The sequence below is a fragment of the Natator depressus genome, chromosome 18 (genome assembly GCF_965152275.1).
Source record: "Natator depressus isolate rNatDep1 chromosome 18, rNatDep2.hap1, whole genome shotgun sequence".
NCBI classification, from domain to species: domain Eukaryota; kingdom Metazoa; phylum Chordata; order Testudines; family Cheloniidae; genus Natator; species Natator depressus.
The window spans coordinates 15,370,335-15,385,802 of NC_134251.1; the positions used below are offsets into that span (position 1 = coordinate 15,370,335).

The window sequence follows — 15,468 nt, forward strand, 5'->3', positions numbered from 1 at the left end:
TGGAATAAGGTAACCCTAGAACACTAGGATGAGTTAATGACTTGTGATTCTTTGGGCTCTGTTGACTTTTCTCTGCGCCTTTTCTCTTTTAGAATAGGTCCTAAAAAACGTCATTTTAGAAGCATTCATTTCAACAACACAGGAATTGACTGTAGAATACAGTATTTAAAAACAACATTACAAGCAAATAGTCTGGAAGCCTCTAAGCCAGCTGCGTTTCTATGGTAAACAAAGTCAATAAGATGCAGCCCTGTTTTTAACTCTGTTATTGCAGTTTTCTTCCACTACTGAATAGCACAGGGGCCTAGTAACTTGTGTCTGGACTAGAGCACACAGGTGCTAACAGGTTCACAGCGCAAGGCCTTTCCTCAGGCATTAGATCTGTCTTGTCTAATTAGATCGCAAGCTTTTTCAGGCAGGAGTGTGTCTTACTAGGTATTTGGACACCTAGCACAATGGGGCCCTGTTCTTGGTTGGGTCCCTAGGCATTACTGTAATAAACATGATTAATAATAATCAGCACGGCCACATAACGAGAGCCTTGCAAAACATCTGCAATGAAACCCAAAGCTGGGTGAACTCTCTCAGTTTTAGACTTTGTTGAGAACCCAAAATTCGAACTAGCTTCACTGAGGCTTGCAAAACATTCGACAAAACACAGGCCCAGTCTTGGAATGAACCAGAGCCTATTTATGGTTTCAAGCACAAAGTTAGGGTGAAACTTTCCCTTGTGCAGCGGGTCAGAGTTGAAGTTCCATTGGAACCATATTTTGAGGACTTAAGTAGAATTTGAGTCTCTCTCTCTCTCTTAAGTACTTATATGGTGCTCATTGCTGTGTTATCTGAGTTCCTCACAGTCTTAAATATATTTATCCTTACAACATCCCCATCAGGCAGGGAAATGTGGATAGCCCCATTTTACCCATAGGGAACTGAGACAGAGAGAAAGACTAAGTGACTTGCCCAAGGTCACACAGAAAGTCTTTGGTAGCGGAGGAAATGGAACCTGCTCAGCTGAGTCCCAGGCTAGCACCCTCACTGTTGGGCCACCCTTCCAACCCTGAACCAGCTGAGACTCTCTAGATCTGGACAGGGTTTGAGTCGAATTTTGGGGGTTCAGCTCTGATGAGAACAGCCTTCCTTGAGCTAGTTCAGCATCTTCATTCCCAGCTTCAGCCAGAACAAGAAGTACAGAGGGGGAGAAAAAATGGGGAGGGGGCAGAAAATGATCAGAACTTCACTGGCTCTCAGAACAGATTCAGTTCGAGGGGTCAGCTTAAGTTCTTACTGGAGCTGAGCAGCTTTGCCCATCCCTGTTTATACTGCTAGGCACCAGACATTGAGAAATACCGCACAGAAAGCAACCAGACCCCACCTTTATGAACGCCGAACATGAAGTTAATCATTGTCCCAGCGCTGCCTGTGTTGGTCTTGGCGAGGACATTCAAGGCCACCATTGTAACTGTCAGGGGCTTTGTGAGAACTAACCAGCCATTTGGGTGTTCCCCTTTGTGAGATGCAGAAGCATCAAGCACAAGTTCTTCCATTTTAAACGGTTGTGAACAGACCATGTGTGAAATTAACACGATTCGAGTCAGGAACGATTCACAGCATGTGCATGCACCGTTCCATGAAGGGACTAATCTCCGGTGCCGGGGAGCTGATCTCTAGGAGGTGTGGTAGTAAAAATAGGCCCCGTTTGCAAAAGCTCCCAAGGACAAGGAATATTTTAAAATGAAAAGGAGTACTTGTGGCACCTAAGAGACTAACCAATTTATTTGAGCATAAGCTTTCGTGAGCTACAGCTCACTTCATCGGATGCATACTGTGGAAAGTGTAGAAGATCTTTTTATATACTCACAAAGCATGAAAAAATACCTCCTCCCACCCCACTCTCCTGCTGGTAATAGCTTATCTAAAGTGATCACTCTCCTTACAATGTGTATAATAATCAAGTTGGGCCATTTCCAGCACAAATCCAGGTTTTTAAAATGAGGATTTATAAGATTTAACCGCACGGAGGACTAGGTGGCTTATGGATGCAAAGCCTTTCACCCCGGGTCGTTGGTTCAAATCCACCCCGGGTTGACTGTGACTGAATGAATCATTGTTATCTCTTATGGATGGTTGGTGTCCTGTGTGAAACTAGTTTCCGGTCAGCTTAGTTCCCAGTGGGCATTCACTTTACAAATGGTGCCTCCCAGAACTGATGCTAATTGATGCCGTAATTAGCTGTCTCAGACAAGAAGCCATAGATTGACTTGGGCACTAGAAGTGGTCCCTCCGGGTTAAGGTGCAAACCTGAGGCAGTGCAGAGAAGCCCCTATTGCTACTGGCCATGCTGGATAAATAGAGCACTTCAGTTTGCGGGACTGCACTCCACTCACATAGGAAAAGTGTGAGCAGTGTGGTTCAGATTTTCAAAGGCTGGTCTCTGTGGTCAGTGTGGTGTATGTAAATGTGGGTGCAAAACTGAATCCACTATTATTTGGAGCCATAACCAATGTCAGATGGGTTTCTGTTACCTGATTGTGCCTGCCTCTCAGGAAAGTCGACATTAAATGACCTTAACAGAGGCCAGAATGGACTGTGGGAGCAGTTTTGGCTCTGCAACTATTTGTGCCGGCAAAAATGCAACTGCAAAAATGGCAGCTGATTTAAGACTAGGAAAATGTGGCCCCATGTGTCATTCTAAAGTATCTTATTTTTTAACCATGGCATGTTCTGTGTGTACCTCGCAACCCCAAGAGGGGGTCCATGTCTGAAAGTTACAGCACTAACTTTGGAGTGATATCTATCCAATACCCATCTGTTTGCCTTTGGCAGCCCGCTGAAAGGATTGCACTGGGATATCTGTAATAAGGCTATCAGGAAACTGGCGCTAATCAAAAGCTTGATGCCGAAAGCATTTGAATGTTTCTCTTTCCTGCCCCGAAACTGCAAGCAGCCAAGCCATGGGAGAAGATTCCTGACTTACTCTACCTGTTGCTGACATCACTCCAGATTCCATCAGGCATCCAGGAAACAGGTTCAGACTTGAACAGCTCTGGATTCTGAAGTGAGCTGAGGGCATTTTTAAGGAGGACGCAAGACTGGTTAGCCTAAATGGTGGAGCTAAAGGAAAAGCTGGCGAGTGTTGAACAAGAATCCTGTCAGTCAGTGAATTGTACCTATAAATGCTCCCAAAGCACTTTACAAAATTGGAAGCCGGGAAAAGAGATGACTAAATGAGCCGCAAGCTTTTGCTAGGGATGCAGAGGGTTATGATCCCGTGTGAAGCATGCTGGATTTATGTAACTAATATTAACACAAGAAATCAAACACAGAGGTCTCAAGCCTGAGACTCTGCCCACTAGGTGACCACTAATGATTACAGAATTTATGCTCATAAATTCGCCACGTATCAGACTGAGAACAATATCTCAGCTTGTGAGATTCTGGTCTCAGTTACGCCAGAGTAAATCAGGGGGATGTTCACTGACTTCAGGGGAGCTATTCAGGATTTATATGGCTGCAATGGAGTACAGAATCAGGGCCAGAGAGTTTAAGGCTGGCCTAGTGAAAGGAGCTTAAGGCAATTAGGTGCCCAAAACCCATTGACACTCAGTGGGAATTGGGTGCCTAACTCCCCTAGGTCCATTTTAAAATGCCAGCCTAATTTGCAATGGGGGCAAGTTCCACAACTGATTAGGAAGCCTGCACCATATTGCGGGTGCGTAAATCCAGCTGATTATTTTATTACAGGTCTATTGCAGAAGCCTCACCCTTCCACTGGAGTTTGACCTTATAAAAGAAATTGTTAAACTCCTAAGCAATCAAAGGCAGGTGCACGGAATCGGTACAGCATGGCAGCTCTACGGCAGTAAACATACAAGACCAGCGGCTTGACAATCACTAAAATAAGCTTTTGAAAAATGACGTGTCCCTGGTCACATCTGATCCTTCTTCTCTCCCTCTTGAATTGCTTGAGTCAGATTCCGAACTCAGCTACCCTGGTATAAATCCCAAGTAAGTCCACTAGAGTCAATAGAATTATTCTTGGCTTGAACTAGTGTAATTGAGATAAGAACGTGCCCCCTTGTGTCTTTTGCTTCATTCTTCCTTTTCGCACCCTGACATTTATTAAATCGTGTTGCTATAGTGCCCAAACCCCTCCCGTTCTGCAGCCTGCCAATTCTCTAGGCTCCAGGGTTCTTAAGGTGCAATATTAAATTCCTGTGTGCATGTAACTGGTACGTTGCCCAACGTAACTGGTACATTGCCCAGTTCATGTGAGAAGGACATTCATAAAACAGACAATGTCTATATTGGGAAATCTCATGTGGGCTGCAGTAATCAGCCAGGGTATTGTCCATTCTGTCATCCAGGGTTAATAGCGGGGAGTTGAGGGCCCTCAACACCTCTCAGGAGGTGCTCAGCAGCCTATATGATCAGGATCCTTCTTTCCAGCCCTTTGGACACTTTTGGAAGAAAGCTACCCTATAGTATCCTGAAAGCACAGTCAGGGGCCAATCCTTGGATGCACTGGTCACTAGCAACTTCCACGGCATTGGGAGTTCCAGGTTCTCAGCCTGTCTCAGGACTGGACCCAAGGAGAGAAGCATTTCTCTCAGGAAAATATTAAATTAACATCAGCAGTTCGGAGCCAGCTCCCCATCCCAGAGCCCTCTGGTCCCCAAACTGGCTTTGCAATCAAAAGTAGAGCTTGACTGTTCTGTTTTCAAGGAGGAGCTGGCTTTTAAGCTTATTGCCTGGAGTGGGTGTGCTACTGGGAATGAGGCTAGAGGAACAGGTAAGAGAGGACCACTAGACCCTAGCCAGGAGAGCAGGGCTGTGAGCAGAGCCATGGGAGAGTGGCAAATGTTTTAAATGACATTTCAGGCAAAAGCTTTTAGCATTTTGTCCCAGGCAAAATGTATTTTTCATGACATTTCTATCCAATGGTCCTTTTCAGACTGGAGCCCTCTGACATTTGCCAAGTGGCACACTGCTGATAGCCATTCTCACTAACCAGGTGAAATGCACCCCTGTGCAGTCTCAGCATAAAGTCAGGGCACTACTTCAGTTCCACTGAAGCTCAGCTCTGTTTTGAGGATGCAAGTGGGACTTAACTGGTGCATAGACCTAGTGGTCTTATGAGTGGAACTGGAGAAAGAAGGTCAGATTTCAGGGGGGACTTAGTTTGGTGCATCACCAGAGCCTCAGGAGTGCAACCTGGGCCGGGCTGTTACCAGACATAAACTGGCCTCTCACTGTGTAACTTTGGCCTCTCTGGATGCTTAATAAAGATCTCTTTTCTGCAACTCTGTCCGCTTGCTGCATCGCATATGGTTCATAAACCAGGGCTTGTGCTGGCCCTCTGTGCAGGGCTGGATTTCACCCCAGTGATGGTTACAAGCGGACTCTCATCAGCCCATGTATTTGGGCACAAAGTGGCCCGTAAGCAGAGCTATGATTTTTCAGCTGAACATCTGCTTTTTCCCTTACTGAAAAGGAGACTTGCTGGTGCTGATATTAAACATTCCCTCTCTCCCCTTGAGAGCATCAACATCCGGATTGCTCCCATCCCTGGCTGGCCTGGGTGTGGAAAGGCTGGGAGTGATATTCAGACCTGGATCCTGCGTATGGCGGTGCAATACTCCACATCTGTGCCAGCCAACGTTACTGTTTAAACATTAAACATTCTGTGTCAATATTAAAGTTCTTGCTCAGGTTGTTAAGCCCGTATCAACGCAGGAAGGAGACGGGTTTACAATTCCCAACGCTGGCTCCAGCTGTAAAAGAGGAGGCCCTCTGTCTGCATGGGGACGTGTTACAGAATGGTCTGATTCAAAGATGACACAACGTGTGAGCATATGCAGCAAACCCAAATGTGAGGTGCTCTCTGATTTCTCACAGGGGCACCAGAAAATGTGCCCACTTGGCTTAGAAGGAAAAATTCTTACCCTGCCATCCAGTTATAAACCAAAGCTAGACTGCATGGGAGCGCAGCTTTGCCATAAATCGCTCTGATATCCCATGGTGCTGCTGCAGTCTGGCTCCCATCTTTCTAGGCTTCATTCAAAGCCTACTGAACTTGAGGGAGGATGTGGCAGTTTCCTTCTTTATAACATGCAGCTCCCCAGCAAACCCAACATCTTGGCTCCATAAAAACGGCCCTACTGGGTCAGACCAAAGATCCGTCTAGCCCAGTATCCTGTCTTCCAACAGTGGCCAGTGCCAGGTGCTTCAGAATGAATGAACAGAGCAGGTAATCGTCAAGTGATCCATCCCCTGTCACTCATTCCCAGCTCCTGGCAAACAGAGGGTAGGGACACTATACCTGCCCATCCTGGCTAACAGCCATTGATGGACCTATCCTCCATGAATGTATCTGGTTCTTTTTTGAACCCTGTTATAGTCTTGACCTTCACAATACCCTCTAGCAGACCTTATAGGGCCAGAGTCCATAAAAATAACAAGCTCGATCCAAAGCCCTCTGAAGTCAATGGAGCAACTTGGATTGATTTCAGTGAGGTGTGTTTGTTTTCATTGTCAGGGGAGAGCAAGACATACTTGGAACGGACTTTCTTTTCCTTGGCTTTCGACCCACCCTAGCACAGAAGAGGAGGGATTTGTCAGGGAATTTGTCCCATGGAGACAACACACTGCATATTAGAGGGCCGTTCACAGTGGAGAAATGTTTCAAAGCTAGTTGTTTTAAATAGACATCCATTTGCTTTCACATTTTGCTCACAGTTCTGACCTCCCTGCCCCTGCTTAGTGCATCCCCCTCCTCTGTGTGTGTGTGTGTAAAAGAAGAGGGAGTGTTTTCCAAAGCAGTTTGATTTTAAAAAGGGCTCTACAGTATAAAATCAAAGATGTCTCCCCAGATATTCATTCATGTGCCTGTTAGTCACAGACAAGGAAATCCCTGCAGTGTATTCAACGGTCAAACTGTGATGCTGTTTTCCCCCCTGTGTTCTTTATCTTTAAATTTCCAAGAACATTCCCTGTGCGTAGAGTCCAGAGTACGCAAATTGCCATGGTTTACAGAATCCTTTACGTCTGTGTCTGATCAAAATGACCAGGTCATATTTTTTAAAAACAGGGAGCTTGATTCTGACTGTTATGTCTTTATCCCAGGCCAGTAACCACCTCATTAAATTCCTTAGGAACATCTTTTCCATCCTGCTCTGCAGAGAAGTATGCACCCGTTTGATCATCTACATTCACTCACTAGCATGCGAATAAGCCCATCTGTTAATTGTTCAGCTCCACATGCCAACTTTTATTACATAGGTCTGGGACAGAATAGTCCACGATCTCACCTGGCAGCTGGTTTCTTCTAAAGAGAATGTGCTTTTTCCCACATGACATTCTTACGTGGATCATAGCATTCTTGAAATTTCAAAATGACTTTATCCAGTAGTTTGCAGCCCCTGTCAGATTCCCCCCAACCACCCCGGAGATGCAGATCATCAATACCTGTGGGCCTACTCCATGTAGCAGAATGGAGGACTTCATTCTCTCCAAGTTCTCTGCAATACCTCTTGATTAAAGGAAAATTGAGAACAGCTGCAACCACCTCCTCCAGTCGTTTGCCAGATTCCCTGAGTGATTCAGGGCCCTTTCTTCACTTCACTTTTGCCAAAGATTTAATTTTCCTCTGGCACTATGTAAGAAGGGTCAGACAAACAGGATGGCTGGGAAGAGATTTAGTTTTATTTCTGGTCTCAATCAAATAGCACATGTCACGGTTACAAACAATTATACCCCTTTCACATGGCAGGAATCACTAGCTACAGCGGCTGATGCCACTTTTCCAGGGAAGGCAGGTGGAGCAGAGCTCAAACACTGTCCTTTCATCTCTGGGGTCATGTATCAATTGGTCTCATGCACCAGTGACAAAGTGGACAATATCACGTCTCATGTACTTTGCTGGGCAATAGCATGAAAGGGCTCCCTGCTTGAAAAACTAATTTAGCTCTTTATTAAAAGAACTGCACAGAAATTCTGCAACAGCAGCTAGCATTCAAGCCATGTGCACACAGACTGACTTCCTGGTGCCTCCTTCAAACTCTTTCCTTCTGCAATCTGTGCTCCTCCGTCCAGGTCTGTGCAAGTTGCCTCACACCAGATGGTCCTCTTTGGCTGAGGGTATGAAATTCTAAAATCAAAGTAGTTATTCAGTATTTCACTGCAGGCTCACCAAGGCCAAGCAAGGCTGGGGTGATGACAGTCCTGTACTGAATCAGCTACATAATAATATTTACCCACTCCTACAAATTGCTTCTCTACATGCTCGTTTCACCTAGAGCACTTTCAGATGGCACGAGTATCCCCCAGAAGAGCTGCTTTGAGGAAGTGAGCCCTTACTGTCATGCAAGCAAATGGTGCTGAGAGGAGATCTAGGAATGCAATAGCAAGGGGTTTTGCAAATAGAAACTGTATTGCATTCACAAGGCTGTGGAGTGGGAAGACAAGGAGAGCATGAGTGTTGCAGGCTTGGACTGAGGAGCATGGAGGATTTTGCAAGTCAGGATTGAGGTGCACTGTCAGAGCCATGTGCGCTGCTTGGGGCTGCAATCTGAAGGACAGTGCAAGCAAGGAATGAGAGGGAATAGCAGAGATTAGAGTATTGGGAGGAGAGAGACAGAGGTGGGTATAATATTCCTGATTCTAGTTAGTGTTCAATGAGCATTCAAATCTAGCAGAGTCAGCCCAGATTCACCTCTCCCCAAAAGATCCCAAGATGGAGGTTCTGCATCAGCAAAAGTGGGTTTTCTTTGACTAGCAAACAACATCCAGCGTTCATCAAAAGTGCACTCCTCTGCTGTTAAAATGTCCCTGCCCTTTATTTTTTCCAAAACCATCTGTTCCACAGCCAGCCAGCCCCAGACAGGGAAGGTGGATTGAGTGCTCTTGACAAGGCTCAGCATTTCACTCGCTGCTTGCCAAAAATGCACCTGCAACAAAGAAGAGGCACCCAGAGCCCTGCCAACTGCAGATTGTGTTAAATCACCTGAAACAGTGCAATGGGCTCCTGGCAGTCCATGCACAAACAAAGGGCCTGGCAAGCTTTTTCCCAAGCCTTAGGACTGGGGCAGGTGAGGGTATTGAGCTTAAAAACAATGACTGGACCAGGGCATTTCTTTTCTGGAAGGAAAATAGTCGATCAAGTGGGAAGAAATGGGTGGGAAAGAGAGAGGCGAGCTGTTTGAAAGCAGCCTGAATGGTGGGGTTTGGACAAGTCCTTATTGAATCAAGAAGCTTGTCCTTCAAAGGCAGGCAAGTGCTGTGCCAGCTTCCCCCCACTCAGTTCTCTGCCAACACACCTCAATCCTGACCTACGGTGCTTCCTGTTATTCCAGTCCTGAGGCCCTGACACTGGCTGCTCATGCACCTTAATCCTGGAGTTCAACCCCAATGCACGGTAGCACTGAGATCCCACAGCCCCTCCTCTGCCTCCCCTCACGGCAGCCTGGGCTCCTCAGTCGGACAATTCCAAATAGTCCTTCGTCTTGCAAACCTGAGCCTGCACCCTGAATGCACGCCCAGTCGTCCATGTGTTCACAGGGGGTTCACCCCCACCACTGCATTTGACCTGACTCATAGTTCTCGCTGGTATGCCAGTCCTGGGCTTTGCCAAAAGTCTCCAGCTTTGCAGTAGCCCTGTAATTCTATTTTTGGACTCCTTCATCGCTCTCCCATATATGTGGATGCTTATTCATACTGACCCTCCAAACCGTTTGAGAGGCACCCATCACTGGTCTGGAGGAACTGTGATTTTCATCCCTCTCCCCAGCGTATAGCCTTGTGGGCAGCGGGAGTTAGAGTGAAGAAGTAAACAAGGAAAAACAGCTGAGATCATCCCTCTGCTGCTGCTACTGAGTTGAGTGGGGTGAATCCAGGAGGAAGTTAATCCGCGATCACTGGATCTATGAGCCAAATGATTCATCACCGTGCTACCCAGTACCGAAGTCTGTACAGAGACCACAGGGAGTAGTCTGGGAATGCGCAACACCCTTGAAAAAAAACACAGGGCTTGCTTGCCAACGGTTAGATGTTTTCTCCCTGTTTGCCACACCTGCTGCCTGAAACTGCGTTTTGGTTCCTGTAACGCCCAGCCTGGCAGAACCTAGTTGGTGGAGTCGCAGAAGTCAAGTACCTAAGGCCCAGTTCTGGTCTCACTTACACTGGTGGAAATCTGCAGTAACTCCTGCCATGGAGTCATTCCAGATTCACACCAGCACCAAGGAAATCAGAATCTGGCCCTGCAGTTTGAAAAGGAGAGAGGCTCCCAGTCACAGTTCTCTCTACTCAGGGAAAGCCACCAGGAAGGCCCGGGGAGGGAGGTTAAAGTGTGATAAAAAAACAATTTTGCATGGCTGACTATGAAACACCATTGACCAAAGTCCAGACCCAAATTCCACTCAGTCCTTACTGAGGCAGAGCGCCCATACATATCAATGGAGCAAGAACAAGGACTTGGAGATTTGCCCCTCCAGTAATACTTTGCATCTTTATAGCACCTGTTTTCCAAAGTCAGTGGGAACGATGGGTGCTCAGCACCTCTGAAAACCAGGCTCTAAAGACTTGCTTCAGCTCTTCTTGAAGTCCATCGGGAGTCTCTCTCTTTACTTCAGTGAGGGGAAGCTGAATCGAATGCTGTGTGCCTTGCCAGAGGTCAGGCAGCGTGTCAAGATCAGAGTTTTAGGACGAGGGCCCAGGTGGTTCTGTCTCATCACTTAGTACTGTCCTGCCAGCTGCACCTCCCTGAAAAGACCCCAGCAGGATGCGGAAGGCAGGTAGTAATGCATTTTGTGCAAACCATTTTCATTTTGATAGAAAAATATACATACCTTTTCCTGTTTCACAGGCCTCGTCCTGGCCCGTGAAACAGTAACACACAAACCACTCCATCTAAAAATCTGCTTTTCTATAATCTGGGAATTTTCATGGTTGGAAAATGGCTTGAGTTTTGCACTCATTTCAGCCCTGCTCTGGTGGTGTGTTTTTTGGTTCACCCCTAATAACTTTGTGTCTGTTTCTACCCTTCCCACCTTCCTCCGACGAGGTTAAAACTGTGCTCCCTGCAATGTGACCTCCCTAAGGTTCTACGCAGCCCCACCTCTGACTAGTGGGGGTTACAAGAAAACAGGGGTTGGGGCCAAATTATCCCATAACTGCCGGCTACTGCAGAGGTTCATGCACCTTCCTCAGAAGCATCTGGGTCTGGCCATTGTCAGAAACAGGACACTGGAGTAGATGGACCATAGGTCTGATCCAACTCTGGCAATTCCTGTGTTCCTGCAGGCCGAGAGGCTAGTGAGATGCTGAGAAGCAGATATGCTCAGTTATCACTGGAGAAATCTCTCTTGTTCCGTTTCTGCAGGAGAAGGGCAGTTCAGCGCCTTCATTATCCAGTGTATTGGAGGGAAGGGGCGGTAATGAGACCTTGTCTTAGCTGATGTAGGGGGAAGAGCTCAAGGGTGAGTGGAATCATGCTAGAAATTAACCTTGTTTTCAGGCAGACACCAGCCTCGCTTCCTGTATGCTGAGCCCTGGCTCGTTGATTACGAGCAGCAGGTGACGTAGGTCAGTTGCTGTGAGGATACACCACACAGGAATACAGGCATAAAAGTGTATCTGCCAGGACACTCTCAGGCAGGGCAGGTGACTCCCCCCGAGCGGTGGGAAAGGCGATTCACAATAGCTGTTTGCTTTGCTTTTCCCGGCTGCCACGCCTCACACACGGATTCTCATTTCGCTTAAGCTGGTCTGCCTGGCTGAAAGTGACGTTACTTCACTGATTTGGTGGGTCATAAGTTGCAGCTGAAAATCCAGAAGCTCAGATTCATCTGAGCCTTAAACATAGTTCAGAAGGAACAGGGAGAGGTGAAAGAGAGAAAGAATTTCCGAGTTAAAGGATTTGTGCATCTCAAGGGCCTGATCCAATTGACTCCAGTGGGAGTCTTTCCATTGATTTCACTGGGTTTTGGACTGGGCTGCGATGGTGCAAGGACATGCACTGTTGTTCAGACAGCTTTTGCCCTGAACAACGTCTCTACCCACAAAAGACTTGATTTTCAGTGGTGCTGAGCCCCTACAGCTCCCACTAATTTCAAGCAGAATTCAGGGTGCTCAGTGCTTTGGCAAATGCGGCCCATTGTGATAATGGTGGTTTGATGAAATTGTGAATGGTGACTTCAGTTCTAGGTGCCCTTGTACAATGTTCTGACCTTCTTACTTATCTGACCCAGAGTGTGACTCTTTTTGAGCACCAGAGGGGGTTGCATTTCGCCAAAGACTCGAATTTCAAGATCATTTTATAGCAGAAGCACCTTATAAACAAGAAAAGCACTATAAGAAGAATTTCCCGTATCTTTCCTCCATGTGCAGGAAGGAGGTGGTGCTGGTTTCTTCGTATCCTTGCCTGGTTGATGGTTCCATTAGTAGACTGGAACTGAACTCCCCCAAAGTTCCAAGGTGTTCAGATCTGAGGTTCTGGTTTGACCCATTATAAAGCTACCCTAAAAGCCAGCCCCAAGGCATGAAACCAGACTTGAGGCCTCTCCTTTCTCTCCCTCCAACACTTTGTTCCAGAGGTTTGGTTTGGGCCCATCACTAATTTCCAAGTTTAATGTTGCGAGGGATGCAGTTGTCCAGTCACAGAACCATAGAAATGTCGGGCTGGATGGGACCTTGAGAGGTCATCTAGTTCAGCCCCCGGCACTGAGGCAGGACCAATGAGAAGGAGCTGGTAGGGGAAGTGGCCTGTTTCCTCAATGAGCGGCACTCTTGCTTTCTCTGACAATCACAAGATGTGTATGACGCAGTAGATCAAGTAGGAATCTTTTTTTCCAGGACCCAGTACTAGCAACACATGTAAGGAAACACATGTAAGCAGTGGCATGATGGTTTCTTTGCCTTTGGTTTTCTCTGGCTGCAGATAGCCTTATTTAGGAAGATATTTAGGACCCAATCTTTGACTCTGGCCAAATCAGGCCACTCTCTTTATGTGTTGCACTTGAGACTAATGTCAGAGCTATATCGAAAAGGGACACTTTGCTAAGCACATATGTGCTGCTTGCTGTACTCCCTGGCTGTCGAATATCTCAAATCTTGACTCCAGAATATTGAGAAGCCTCTCCTGAAAACCTGCTACCATATTCTAAAGGAAGAAAATCCCCATTAGAATGTAATATAAACAGCTCACAACAGTTGTGGATGCAGCTTGCTTTTGGGTGTCAGCTGCACTCCTCATTACTGGAAGGCACAAGAGTAAAGTCTGCCTTAATTACTAAGCATCTCAAAGTGCTTTATAGGCATTAATTAAATCCTGGGAGGATTTTACAGATGGGGAAACTGAGGCACAGAGGAGCAAAGTGACTTGCCCCAGGTCACACAGTGGGTCAGTGGCAGAGCTAGAGGAGGCCTTCCTTACTCCCTATCCCCTGCTTTAACCACACAAAAACTCATCTTCCTCCAAGAGGTCGGCTTCATCCACCCAAAGAGTGCTTAACCTCATAAAAAAGGCATTATCTGGAAAGACTGCTGCTGTCAGAAAGTGCAAATGCAGTGCTAGAAAAAAATAAAATATAATAAATGGTTACAGAGCCAGCTACATCTTGGCTGTTACTCTGCATTTGTGGCCAGCTTTATTAAAACATTGTTTCCTGAGAAACATGCTGTCCTGACCGAGCAAGAAAACAGGGCAAGCAGAATGTATGAGCTGCCATCACAAGTCGCTCATAAAACTATCTTTGAATGAAAGAGATTCTCTTGATAGTCCAACTCTCCCGCAGCCCGCATCAGAAGAAAATGCCATACTGTCACCCAATGGCTGAGGCTGGTATTCAGTCATTCAGTGCATTTCTATCAGCCCTAAGTGTTCGTTTCAGTATAGTTCCTGTTGAATGGAGCATTGCTATTCATCTAAACACAAGGATGATCTGTATCTTATAGAAACAGTCCAGACTTCTCACATAAGCTACCCAGGTAGTAGTTTTCCCTCCCAGCGCTGTATCTTTCTATAGTGGGAAGCAATAATATTTCCAGGGGAGATTTGCTCATAGACAGGCGTCATCTTTCCCAGCAGAAAAAATTACCATAGGATGCTCACACTGCCTGCTGCCTTCATTAATCTATTTAATGAAGTCAGTCCATCAGATGGTTAGAGCAGAAGGCGGAGAATCGCGATGCCTGGCTCCTATTTCTGTCTCTGCAACTTACTGGCTGTATCAGCTTGAGCAAATTGGTTAATCTCTCTCTGTACCTTTGTCTCTGTGTTTAATGGGGAAGCTCATTTCTGTACAAAATATTGAGTCCCCGCATGAATAGTGCTGTGTAAGTGCAAAGCAGTGTGAATTCATCAGTCCTATTTTAATTTTTTAAAGGAATCCTTCAAATAATTATGCAGTTTAATATTTTTATTAATATTTATTTTATCTGTTTTGATTTTTTCTTTGTATTTGGTACAGTGCTCTTAGCTTATGGTAAAGAGAATCCTGAAAGAGCATTATAACCTTATTGTATATGCTGGGGTGGGTGTGTTACTCCTTACATAAATCTGGGTATATCTTATAGTCATGGAACTAGAGTATAATACTTCTCTTTAATGCTGTCATTGCATCACTAGATCTTGTAAGACTTTTTTGGGGAACATAGACAGATATTTTAGTAGAAACATTCCAACCATAAACTTCTTAAGCAACCACTCTATAGCGTTCTGAAAACAAATTACTCAAACTTGGTTTTTGCAGCTTTTCATGTCACCGAGAACTTTTTGATGGTGCAATTTCCTGCTGTTTTCACTGTATCTATACACAGTACTCTAGATCTGTAAAGAAGTATAGTGTAGTATAGAACAGTACTTGCATTTCTATAGCATGTTTTAGTACAGGGTCTCTAAGTACCTTACAGACCGTTAATTCAACCTGCCTTCATAACTCTGGGAGGAAGGTATATATTCCCCTTCATTTTACATACGAGAAAACTGAGGCACAGGGTGTTAAAGTGAATTTCAAGTCAGAATCCAGAATCCTGAACCCTCAGTCCTTCCTGTGCACTAACAATTAGGCATTACTTCCTAGAAGGAGTAGCACCTACTGGAAGTATTTGCAATATCACAAGGTGCAGCACCGCCGTCCTTCCAGCCTGTATGACTCTGTAACATGTAGGCGGCTTGGCCATGAGATGTGTAAACCAGGAAGTTGGAAGGTAAAGCAAGGGCGAGGTTCCGGCTTGGTCTGTGTGAGCCGAGCATTGGAGCTAATCAGGCACATCGAGCACGAACAGGAAAATACAGAGAATGTTGCTGAAGGTCACTGTGACCTCCAGGAAGAAATGCCAGAGTATTCACACTGGCTTGGCACCTCCTCACTTGGGGATGCAGGGCCAAGCCAGAGCTAGAATTGAGTTTGGGCCAGACTCCGGCTTTCCCTGACTTTGCTCGCTCCTCTCTAGAAAAAGAAAAAAAAAAGT

At 45.9% G+C, this 15,468-nt stretch overlaps 1 protein-coding gene across 1 annotated transcript in view; it reads left to right on the forward strand.

Moving 5' to 3' along the window:
• TTLL10 (tubulin tyrosine ligase like 10) overlaps positions 1-15,468 on the forward strand; it is a 156,960-nt gene that overhangs the window by 87,221 nt on the left and 54,271 nt on the right. The gene's annotated exons all lie outside the window — the stretch shown is intronic.